This window comes from Empidonax traillii, unplaced genomic scaffold, assembly GCF_003031625.1.
Source record: "Empidonax traillii isolate 1590-97213 ecotype Southwest subspecies unplaced genomic scaffold, ASM303162v1 scaffold347:size1123457, whole genome shotgun sequence".
NCBI lineage: Eukaryota > Metazoa > Chordata > Aves > Passeriformes > Tyrannidae > Empidonax > Empidonax traillii.
The window spans coordinates 405,219-417,854 of record NW_020955540.1 but is presented as its reverse complement, the minus strand read 5'-3'; the positions used below and the strand labels follow the sequence as shown (position 1 = coordinate 417,854).

At 37.4% G+C, this 12,636-nt stretch overlaps 1 long non-coding RNA gene across 1 annotated transcript in view; it reads left to right on the top strand.

Moving 5' to 3' along the window:
- The window catches only part of LOC114061674, a 135,284-nt gene that overhangs the window by 67,895 nt on the left and 54,753 nt on the right, over positions 1 to 12,636 (top strand). The window lies entirely within an intron of this gene.

Sequence of the window (12,636 nt, the reverse complement as noted above, 5' to 3'; positions counted from 1 at the left end):
GGGCTGTAAAATGCGCCTCTGCTCTCCTGATATGCACAGTCACCACGGCTCTAGGAAAGCAAAACCCAACTATCTGGAAGTGAATGTTAAAATACTGAGCTTTGTTCCTGTGAATTCAGTGGTTTTTTGGGCAGCCAGTGCAGAGGAAGAAATGAAAAAAATCAAACTAAAACCATCAAACTAAAATTTAGGAACTTTTTTTTCAAAATTGTGTGTCACAGAGTGTTTTACTGAGGCCTTGAGGAATAACAGGGCTGAATTTGTGTAGTGGAATAAAGGGAAATGCGTTCATCTGAAAGTTACTTCACATGCTGATACCTGATTTTATAGCTGATAAATTGATTTAAGCGTCTCTTGATAGTTGCAGAGAAAAAACCCCAAACAAACAGAAATTCCAGTGAGATTTCCCTGCTTAAATATTTCTGAATCAATATATTGGTGGCTAGCATGAAAATGATGGCAGGAAAAACTCTTGCCCAAGTGAAGACCTCTTCCTAATTCTCCTTCATAGAAGAAGAAAGGTTGGAGCTGCTGAAGTTTTCTGGAACATACAGAACTTCTCTTAATGGATTAGCCACACTGTTTTGTGGCTTTTTTCTCTTTTAACTGTGCAGGAAAATGTATTTTGCTATGCAGAAGCATTGAGTGACTACCTCTCTCATGGAATAAACAGAAGACCTTATAGCAAGTAGATTTTGCTCCTTGTAGTTGTCATGAATCACAGAGGGCTTGTCAGTAAAAATTATCTATGTATTTATATTTTATGCATGTCTTGTTGCTATATATTTGTGCACACTATTAATATAGGCTATGCATGTGTGTATGTTTAGTACACGCATGTGCATTGATATTATATGTATGTATAGTTAGATATGCACATGTATGAGAGAGAAGTCAAGAAGTGGTCTTTAAGCTCTGTGGAAGAAACAGAAGATAGTGCTGTTATTTCCAGTATGTGTCTCTTGGGAAGTCTTTAGTATGATTGTTGGATAGCAATGACTCTTCTCAATGTTTACTTACTTCTTCAAGCAATGATATGACCACTGTTAGAATTATTAAATTCTTTCCTCTGTTCTTCATCTTCTGCTCAAGGTTTGTTGTCCCATTCAGGTAGTTTTTAACTGGTACTTTCTGAATTCATTCGCACTCAGTTCAAAGGTTTTTGTATTCCTCTGGCAATGGTGCCTAAAATGAAGAGATCCAGCACACCTTGTGATTGAGTGTGCTGCCAACATAACAGATGGATGTGATTGCTGGCAGCCAAGAAGCCTTATGAAACATCGGTGTCAAATCATTAGAGACAGCATTTTTAACTCAGAAATATCTGTTAGATGTTCTGGGTTTATGCACATGATGGAGCATAGTCTAATCAGGTTGACTGAGTTATTTTAAAGTTTAAACTGTAATGCCTGAGTGTATAGTTTGAGTGTTACCTGCGTAACCTGCAGCTGTTACATTTCAGTGTCTTCAAGACTGATATTTACTTTGCCCTGAAAAAAATTCATGTTAGGGAATAAGGTCAAAGGACTAATACTTGTGCTGGCTTCTTAGACCACATGGTGTGTGATGGGATAAGATACCAGTATCATGTCATATATCCTGATCCTTTGCACACATCTAGATTGTGTGTAATTAATTGCAGGAATTAATTTACTTTTCTATTTTAGTGTCACATATATTCCTGCGTTTCAAGTTGTATTCTTTTATTTTAGCTAATATAATTATGCTGAGATAGGGTGATGTTTCTGAGATATAACTGACCTAGTGATCTTTTTCCTTCCTTTTTTGCCCTACATGGAGACAAAATATCAACAGGTATCAAACACGGACAGTTAGATATTTAGAAGATCCCACTGGATGCTTATCTATATCCCTTAGTTTATAATAACCTCTGAAATTAACTGATTAACTCACGTTAAACCATACTGATTTTATTAGGGTTTTATAACCCTGAATCAGGTAAGTGCTTTAAAATGGTTACTCTAAATAACAAACAGTAGAATTCCTTTTTTGAAAGTGATTGTTCAGTTATCTTGTTGAGTATGAAATGCATACTTGGGATCCTCTGGTTCATTATAGTGCTCAGCATAATCCCATAAAACCAGGTTCCTGCATTATTTTATTAAAATGTTAAACTCTTTCTGTTAATTTAGTTATAAGAGAGCTTTCTATATCAGAAGGTGAGGGGGGTGACGGTATATGGAAACTTCTGGCATGTAATTTATCTTCACAGAGTGTTCACATCCAGATAAATGACAGAGGGGATGTTTTTATCATGAAATAGAAACAAGGTGTTCTGGAAAGAAGATCCACAGCTTATAAAATCACTGTAATATGTTAAATTAGCACATTAAATCCAATCCCATTAATCATTTTTTAGCTAAACACAGATATTTCTGCTTCATATTTAAAATTAATGTCTGAGAATAATTTTTTTAAACCCGAGATAGTTTCATTCCAGACTGTGTTATCCTCTGAAATCCAAAGCACTATTAACAGAGACAGGCAAGCCAGTAGATAGCAGGTAGAAGAGTTACTCAAAGCAGGCAGTTCCACATTCTTATCATAAATGTGCTGAAATGACAGTAGAGAATGTGCATGAGGAATTTAATGGAATTTCCAAGTGAATTCATAGTGGCCTTCATCCTAAAGTTCAAGAAGACTTCTGAGTTTGCATTGATTCTGGTTCTCAAGCATACTTAAGGATGCCTGGAGATGAGAAATCACAAATGCTTAAGACTATATGAATATAAAATACAAAGAGACAGAGAATAATTTGTAATGCAATGTCAGTGCTTCTGATTTTAAAACACCATCATGTCAACCTTTTTTTCACGTCATAATAGAAAGATATGTATTACAAGAGAGTTTTACTTAAATTCAGGTTTCATTTTATCTTCTGTTTATTCTTCAGCTATCTAGATATTTTCATACCAGATATGATAGTTAATTTATATTTGGGGTGAAATTTATACTCAGCATTTAAAAAAATTATAATATATGCATTTTATAACCATTCAAAGTGGCAGGTTCTAAAATGTCATGGTAGCAAAACTTCACCAGTAGCCATGTAGTCATGTAAATCTGTAAGATTCTTGCCTAATCTATAAAGTAAGTCCAAATCTAGGATATTTTTTATATTAAAATTGAACCATGATGAAACCACACAATCATTAATCATGTTTAGGTTACTGGAGGCTCAGCCTGTCCCACTTCTTCAAATTTATAGAGAATTAGAATTTGGTATGGGAACAAGAGGGGCCACCCTTAAACTGAGAAAGTACTGACAATACACGTCATCTTCACATCTGTACTCTAAGGATAGTGGAGGAGAGGAAGGGGAATTACTGGGAAGAAAATTCATCCTGTGCATTTCAAGGACTGACTACAATTGATAAGCACAGGCACTTGCACTCAGAACTGTGGTAAGGTGTTAGATGGTTCCAAAAGTCAGACCAGCCTGTGACTGCAAGCTTTAGGAGCAGTATGCCTGCTGATGCAATTATAAGTATCTTTCAGGAAATCAAGGAAAGGCTTTAAGACTTATTCCTTGGCAAATGTCTCCAAATGTCTCTACTGAATTTCAGCTGTCACAGTGCTGGCCAATGCTCACAGTATTTTCAGATGTGACAGCATATGCTCTCTCTTTTACAGGAATAATTTTAGTTGATGTCAAGAAAAGCAGCAGAACGGAGCAGGTTGAAATGGTGTTCCTGTTTGAAAGTGGCAGAGCAATATGTCAGTGTTCTGTAGGATGCTCAAATAAAAGAGAGCTTAATTTCCCTTATCCCCCCATAATAAAACACAGTTCTTTTAAGGTAGAAAATAATTTAGATAGGTTTATTAATATTCTATTTGACTTTTAGGTGGTGGGTCAAAAAGTGCTAATTCTAGTGGAAAGGTTGAGGCTGCATCAGCAGACATTAAAATGTTCAGATGCATCTTTTAATCCCTGCAAGGTGCTGACAGATGAAGTAAGGAAAGGAAGTGCTGTTGTAAAATAGTGCAAGGCAGTGCATGGGATATGGATACAGTTCAGAGTAAGCCAAAGATTCAAAAGGTGCTACCAGGCTAAGCTAAGGACTGATGCAGGTACCCACCAGCACTTGGGTCAGTGACTTCAGCAGCTGGGAAGAATAGAGGAAAGGGAAGAAGAGATTCAGGCTATTGGAGGGTGAGGTGCAGTTCCAAAAGTGCTGGTAAATGCTAATTTTTATTACTAGAAAGTGTCTGGAGTAGATTTGATATATGAATGTTGAACTACAGATATGAGCTAGAATAAGGTGAGAATTCAGAAAGGGGCTATTACGCTGATCTCAGACCTGAAGGTGGCATGTCCTGCTTGAGAACAACTTTTTAGGCTGCTGTGCAAAAATATCACTGAACTATGGATAAGTGATTAGAGCTGGGGTTTTGTTAAGTTGCAGGTAGCAGGGTCATCAAGTTGGAGAAAAATTTATCTAGAAATGGTTTGTTTGTGCTTGGTATTGATGATGAGGGGTCTGGTGGGACTGCAGGCATGTACAGGGCAAAAGGATAACATCTTGAGAATGGGCTGCTTGCCCAGCCTGGTCGCTGAAGCTGGTAACAGTACGAGCTACAGACTTCTGATGAGCCATGTTATGGGAGCAGGGCAGGGAGAGGCCACAAGGTGCTTCAGTTCTTTTTGCAGTTGTTCATAAAGGTGATGAATAGTTGTCTTGCCCAGGGTTGTACATTCTTTGTAAAATGAAGATATGACTGCTCAGACATACACACTGTTATCCATGTGTAACAGCTGTTTTCGTTATTACAGAAATTAAACACGTTCAACTGTGATTCTCTACATTAATATTAAGTTCAGCCCTTATTGTAATCAGTAGGCATGCAAAAAGAAAATAATATAAAAGGCTGCAGAGCTGGCATGCAGCATGGGGGCTGTTACAAAAGGAGACTGTGAAAGTGAAGAAAAATTAAAGAAATCAGGGGAGGAGAGGGAAATCAAAGATGACTGGGTTTGCCCCTTGCAATTTGAAACCATTTCATTTTCGGGACTCCAGTTTTGTAAATCACGTTAGCATCTGCTTAACCTTAATGGCAGTAATAGTCCCTTTTTATTTCAATGTATTTGTAAAAGTAAAGTTAAGGATGTGCAAGAATCTAAAACAGTAAAACAAAGGTAGGTATGATGGTAATATGTTTATATTCTTTCACCCAGTTATATTCTAATGCTGCATGTCCAAATCCAAATGAAATAACACACAGGAACACCATGTTAGTGTTAAGCATTCTAATTCTGAGTTTCCCACTAGGATTGAAGTTAGAATCTGATTTGCAGACAGCCAGGCTACATTCTGAGGGCAAGTCAAGTCTTGCTGTAATTGGACTGGCTCTGATTTGTTTCCTAAACCACCCGTTTCTCTAGTTGTGCTTATTTTTAGGAAATAAAGCTTATGTTGGACAATCATGGAAAGGTTGAGGCTGCATTTATGTGTTACAAAATATCCTCTGTATCTGTAAGCATTTAGGACAAAGACAAATTAACTATTTTTAAAGAACACAAGTACAGCAAGAATACAAATGTAATATTTGGATTGGACATGACTTTTTCATTGGAAAATTGGTCATATATTTAGTTGAATTTTCCTGTGACTTACTAGCTACTTTTATACACTACTATTTTAATTATTACTTCATACTTTTTTTTCATGAAAGGCTGTATCTTCACTTCTGGCCACTCCTGCACTTCCAGCTACCATCAGTGGAAGGTCTGCCCTGTGTTAGAGATTTGTCTCTGCCTTGGCACTTACCAAAAGCTCAGCAGTGGAAGTAGTTCAGTAGGAGAGATCATTGCTTGGTGTGCTCTCTGGTATAATCACACCATTTTTGTGTTCATTTTGTGATCTCTCTTTCAGCCTGTCTTGCTTCTGTTGAGACTTACTGCTAAAGAAAACAGGCACTGGGATGGGGGCTGTTGTAAAAGTGCACTTTTAGGTATAGTGAGAAGCGCATCAGCTCCCTGAACAGACCATAGGTGAGCTCATGTCTTACAGTGGGGCACCAGATCATGGTAGACTTCTGTCTGAGACCTGCTGGGAGACCCTGCTTGGACTGGGAAAATTCCCAGTGCTTCATGGCTTCTGGGGCTCCAAACTCCTTATGGCATTCCAAGTTCTAATGCAATCTGTAACACTAGATCCTCACTTGCTCACTGATTTCCATCTCCTCTCCTCTTATACCTGTGTTCATGTTGTCCTCACACCAGGAGCAGCCCTTGGTGTGCATCTGCAGGTCACTTTCTAAATGTTCAAGTCTGTGTGGCAGGGATTAATTATCCCTTTTCACCCTCTTGAGATTGATAGAAAACCTGAACTTTGTCCCAAGGAAACCAAGTTTTCCTTTCTTGAAGTGGTAACTATGATATTATGGCAATCAATCATGATAAGAGAAGTCCAGGTTCATTTTTCAGTTTTGACTGAAGATATTCATCTGCCTGGCATGTGGTTCTTGAGGGTGCCTTGACCTTCGTGATGGGATAAAAAGAAAGGAGCAGGTGAGAAGGTCAGAAATCTTTCATGCTGTTGAAATTATTCCCCAAATAGTGGTACATACCTAGTGGTGGTACAACAAAAAATTGAAGACCAAACTGAGGAAATTAACATTTTTAGAAATGCTTCTAAGCATGTCTAATCCTTTCATATCCCTTGGAACAGCATTATGAAAATGAATTCAAACTAGGAACGGCTTATGAAAATTAATTCAAGCAAGGCATATACGTGAAAAGCTGCTGAGCAATGCTACTGAAACTGAGTTACACTTAGGTATTCAAATCTTTGGAGGCCTGTACAATGAAAAACTGCTGTTTCCTTCTAGTATGAGTACCTTCAGTGTTAAATGAGACTTCTGTAGAGATTTCAGGATAATTTGGGAGCTGGGCTCCCAGTTTTAATGTAAATATTTCTGCCGTTGCTTTTCTTGAACCTTGCCTTGTTTTTTTCAAGTCTTTCTCTCCTCATGCAGTGTGCACTTGTATAACTGCCTGTGACTGAAGTTTGGAAGACTACTACAAATAATAAGAATAAAAAAAATATGTTAGCAGTAGCAACCCCAATGCCAGTAAGGACAGAGGAATCTACACTGAAATCTATGACAGTTTTCTTTTTAGCTTCGGTGGGAGGTAAAACACAGCCTATGACCCTCTACCTCAGCTATGGTAAAAATTTCTGAATCCAAAGTCCTGCAACTGCAGTTATGTATAGAACATTTTTGTGCTGGTACTTCTAGGTTATTGCATCTTTATTTAAAAGAGAAAGAGATTTTTAAAGTCATACTGCTGGCCTAATTATAAATAATGCAGAGTTGTCCCATGAGGTTGATTTTGAACCAGAAAACAAAGTATGCTGATTATTACTGAATAACTGATAAGAAAGAGACTATAACATGCATCCCCGCACATCCCCATTTTTAATGCTTAAGACTGAGCCTTAAATTGTAGTTGTTCTCATGGAGGTTTCCTGGAGTACCTGTGCTGGGGAAATGAAATTCTCACCTTGTCCTAAGGCCGTATCTCTTCTATCAGTACAGGGAAGAGTTTTGGGACTGACTTACTCCTACGTCCCTCCCTTGTAAATATTATATCATAAATGGAATGGTCAAAACTGATGCCCGGGTTAAGTTTAGTTAAACCAACTCTACAGCAAAATATGAATCTGTCAGATTATACTCTCCTTTAATTTGCGTCATTTCATTGTGTGGGATTAACACTGATGAATCTGATCTAGTGTTCCTGTATGGTAAGATCTGTTTTTTCTAAATGTGTCTTAAAGAAATGCCTGTGTTCCAGACTAATTAAAAACAACAGTTCTCCTAAGTAGGAAGTATTCCTATTGAAAGATCAGACTATTTTTGTAAGAGTGCTTCTCTGAAACATACTGAATGTAGCATACTCTTCTCAGGATAACAGCACAGTTAAGTGTGCTTATTCTCATTAGCTTGCCTGTATTTATATTCAGAACATGCAGAAGTGTGTCAAGAATTTGTTGCTCAGGGAGTATATGCTTGAAACCTTTGAATCTTAAATATGATTCTTGATATATTGTATATGCCATAGGTTGGTAATATAGTAATATTTCTCTGACTGATGTTTAGATGCTTCCATTAAGTGAATTGATGTCTAATTCTAACTCTTGGTAACATTGTTCAGTCATTATTTAGTGCTGCAAGATGTGGAGAACGTGGTGATTTATGCAAGGAGAGCTGTGTGGGATTGAGTGTATTTTAAGCAGAGCTTTGGTCTTGTGCTGGACCTCAGCATGTGAGTGGATGTCATATTGAATGAACATTATAATCACAAAAAAAGAACCTTTTTCATGCTAGAAAGTCTTTAATCAAATCCCACTAATTTGGAATTTATTAAGACTTTAGAGGTTAGGGAACTTTTCCAGAAGATTAAGAGCTGGTGAGTGGACAAATATTTTATAATATATGTATTGAAAAATCTTTTAGTTTGGAGAGCTGCAGTAATTATAGCAGACTTGTGGTGCTATACGGTTCAGGAAAGTTGGTCTTTGGGATTGTTCTTGTGTATACCAATGGTTTGACAATTCCTTCTGTAGTTTGGATGTTTAATACTATTATTAGAAAATAAATTCTCTCACTCCTCTTGGAAGTGCGGCATCATGTGTGACATATCTGTGTGATCAAGTGGGACAGAACAGGAGGTGATCAGAGAATGCTACCAAATATGGGTGAGGTAGTAGCAAGCTAAGTTATATATGCCTGCTTGCAGCAGCCAGGTGAGCAGCACACAAGTGCAGTGCACCACATGCATCACTTCTTTCTTATCACTTCCTCTGGGCTTTCTTATCTTCAGAGCACCTGTGCTTTAAACAAAGGCTCTTGCCAGTCTGTTTGCTTCTTGCTGTACTGATTCAGGGCACCTCCTAAGAGTTGTTTGCTCCTCATTAGGATGAATCACTATGGCAGTAACAAGCAGCCAGATAAGGGACTGGGAGCCCGAAGGGTGAAGCTGACATTGTCTTAAGTTCACTCAATTTTTACATAGCAAACTACGTGCAAATAAAGTGAGTCTTTAAAGGGGCATCACCTCGATAGCCATTTGTGTCTCTGTGACCTCGGTAGACCCATAGTGTCTCTGCTCCAGCCAGTGCCCAGTCTGCACGTGGGGGGGGTGCAGTCAGTGTTCCTCCCTGCCAGCCCTGCAGTGTCACAAGCCGGTAGGGAATGAAGTTGAGAAACTCCCAGCTTCATTTCTCACTGGTTTAATGAGGTTAGTGATAGACTTTGAAAGAGATCACTTGATTGATTCCTTGGCAAGCAGCCATTGCAGAATTCTTCATTAGGATGTCTCTTTCAATCTCTCCTAAATTATGGTGATCAAACAGCCCAAACCTGTCCAGGACTGTAAAGAAAAGAAATCAACTTTTAAATTTGTTTGGGGCAGAGTAAAATGAGCAATGTAGAAAAGGGCTGGAATACATACTTGATTTACATTTACATACTGGTAGTAATTCATATATTGTTTAGGTCTATGATTTTTTTGCTGCATGTACAGTACAGCAAACTTAACAAACATTTTTTTTTTTTTAGAGGTGTGTGGGGATGGAATTTGATAAAATTAAAAAGCATGGGATAAAATAAGACCTTGGATTAGGTCTTTCTCTCTCCCCATTTTACATAAAAATAAATATGTATTATAAGAAATAAAGTATAGCTGGGCAATTTCAGTTATTTGCAGTCTCCTGAATACTTCATATCTCACCATAGCACTGCAACCTAAGAGTTGAAAATGCTGTAATGGTGTAAGAAGTCATTTACTAGCCAGTTAAGAGCATAAACCTGTGAAAATTTGGACATCTCAGCTGTTTGAAAGTTTGGAACATGAGCAAATATTACTGTAGCTCTCACTGTTTGCCTGTGGGCAGTTTGGTGAAGTTCACATAGTTGGTTGTGTATTTTGTTCAAGTGGATTGTCTCCCTGTGGAGATGCAGAACTGCTAGCACCAGGTTTACTGTATGAATGCTCAAAATAATATTGTAAACACATCTTTTCTGCTGTGTTTATCCACCACTTAGGGGGGAGAAGGGCAATACTGAGGTAAAGTAATTCTAAAAAACTGTTGCAAATAATTTGTAATATTAATTTAAAATTCATTGGACTGCTGTTCTTGTCCACAAGCTGAATGGCTACAAAGTGTAGAAAGGTCATACAAGAGGAATTTAATCAGCAATGTGTCCCTGTCTTATACTCTTACCTCAGGGTCCCTACCTTTCTCATTTGCAAGGCTGAATGTTGCTGAGGTTTTCACTGATACTGCCTTCTGAAAGTCAAAGGCAAACGCCTGTTGGCTTTGTTACACCTGCAGTCCCCCACACTTCATGAATATTCATTGAAAGAGCAAGATTATTCATGACAAGTAAACATAGAAAGGAGATAATATAAAAACCAAAACACATAGGTGAAACTTCAGTGCTGTCACCAACAGAATTACCATGGAAACTCTCTTATTAGATACTTAAAATATTTTCATTGTTTCCTTTTTCAGTTAAAATTGTCCCATTTTCTAAAGGCAGATTTTTTAGGAGATACAAAACATTTGTCTGGGAAACCATTTGGGGCTGAGGGAGAAGAACTGAAGATTGTATGTAGTGAACTGTTAGACTACTTTTATACTGCAAACAATTCCCAGCGAAGTAAAGACATTTAAGTGGGGTCTGGGTTTTTTTTGTGTGGTTGTTTGTTTTTTTGTTTGTTTTGGTTTTTTGTTTGTTTTTTATTTTTTTTAATTCTCTTGGTGGTTCTCTCTTAGAAGATATCACTTAATTGATCTGTTTGATTTCATATAAAAAGTAGCAAAAATGTCAAGACAACGATGTCATCCTGTGTATCTCCAGAAAGGACAGAGTAGAAAAACAACAGAGGTATTGTGTATTAGAAGTAGATTGCATGGTGGTTTACTGGTGTGCCTTTCTAAACCTGTTACATCTTGAGCTTTTGATTCCCCCAAAGGACAGTAGAATTTCTTTCTTGCTCTCTAACCCCTCATAAGATGTCGATATCTGGGTCAGAGATAATTGATTTACCATTCATGGCTCACACTTAACTGGCTCTTCAAATGCCGTTCTTGAACTACCCAGTAGAGGAATGAGAGTCTCTGTATTAGGTAAACATACTTTATAAAAAGTTGCAACAACTACTTTATATTTTTAAACTTTTTTGTTGTTCTCTTCCTTGAGTCCCTTGCTGTTCTTTTATGCCTACCTAAAACCATGATAAAACATGGCAGTTACTATTAGTATTTCAGCAGGTAATGTGGCTGCTACCTGAACAGCTGAAAATCCTTGCTCTGAAGGGTTTAAAAGCCATAATGAAATGCACTTAATGCTGCAGAGCTCTGTCATATTTTTATCATCACAGATTAAAGTCTGGGTGAAAAAAACTATTAGGAAAAAGAACTAATAGTTCTCCTCTGTCATTGACACCATTTGGATTACAGGTGGCCAGCAGACAACAGGAAAGCTGAGAGTGCACCAGCTCTGTTTTGCAGCACTGAGGACTGAATGTACTTTATAGCATGTAATGCCCTTTACTGCTGAAAAGAGAAAATTCACTGAATTGAAGTTATGGTTATGTTCAGTTTGTCCAGGACTAGAAAGTTGGTTGAGTGGGACTTTATGTTAATTGTTTAGATTTGCAGAATATGGGGCATTTCAGGGACAACTCAGTTTAGTGTAAAATCAGCTTCTTCTTCCCTCCCACAAGCTTTGAATAAGCCGTGCTTTTATTCTGTTTTATGAACAAAAAAAGGTGTTGATCTGTGGTTTATGCCCCTTATCTCTACCCTAGTACACCTCAGCAGAGAAGTGGTAAGTGGTTCCTTGATAATAAACAGATTATTTGACAAGATTTGGTGTGAGGATTTTGGCATTTGGTTGTATGTTTTTTGGCTTTAATCAACTCTTAAGAAACATAGAGAGTCAAAGACAATCTTTTATTTACTAATCCCTCCCATGATCCATTTGAAATTGAACTTTTTGAAGTTACTGCTGTGGTACTTCATAAAAACTCATTGTGGGTGTGTTTTGAAGCCAGCTGCCTTTTTTCTTGTCCATATTAATCTTTGTTTATGCACCACCTTCCAATATATAATATACTAATATTTGGCTGATCCTAAATCTTTGTATCTTCTCCTAATAGTATAAATAAGACAATTTAATTTTGGTTTTGTCAGTCTCTTACATAACCTCAACCATTTTTTCTACTATTTTGAAGTGCTTATTTTTCTCTGTGACATTCAAGAACAAAAGACAGGTCTTTCAATGCTTCACTGCACAGCTTTTGGGTTTATCTTCATACTTTTGATGGACAGTCACTATATTTTACTGATCCATACTTCATGGTTGTCATTAAGCATACGTGGAACTGAAATACTTTGTCCTCTAAAATAGTGTTTTCTTTATATTTTTAGTGAAAATCAAACAAGGGGATGCTACACTATCTTTTTTGTTCAGTAGAGAAACAGGCTGTCACTAGAGAGTAGTTAAATAGTGTTTTTCTGGCTGACTGTGATGCAAGAAAAATTGAGATATCCAGCCGGTCTTGCACTGGTGTTAACTTACATTTTGATTCTGATCTAA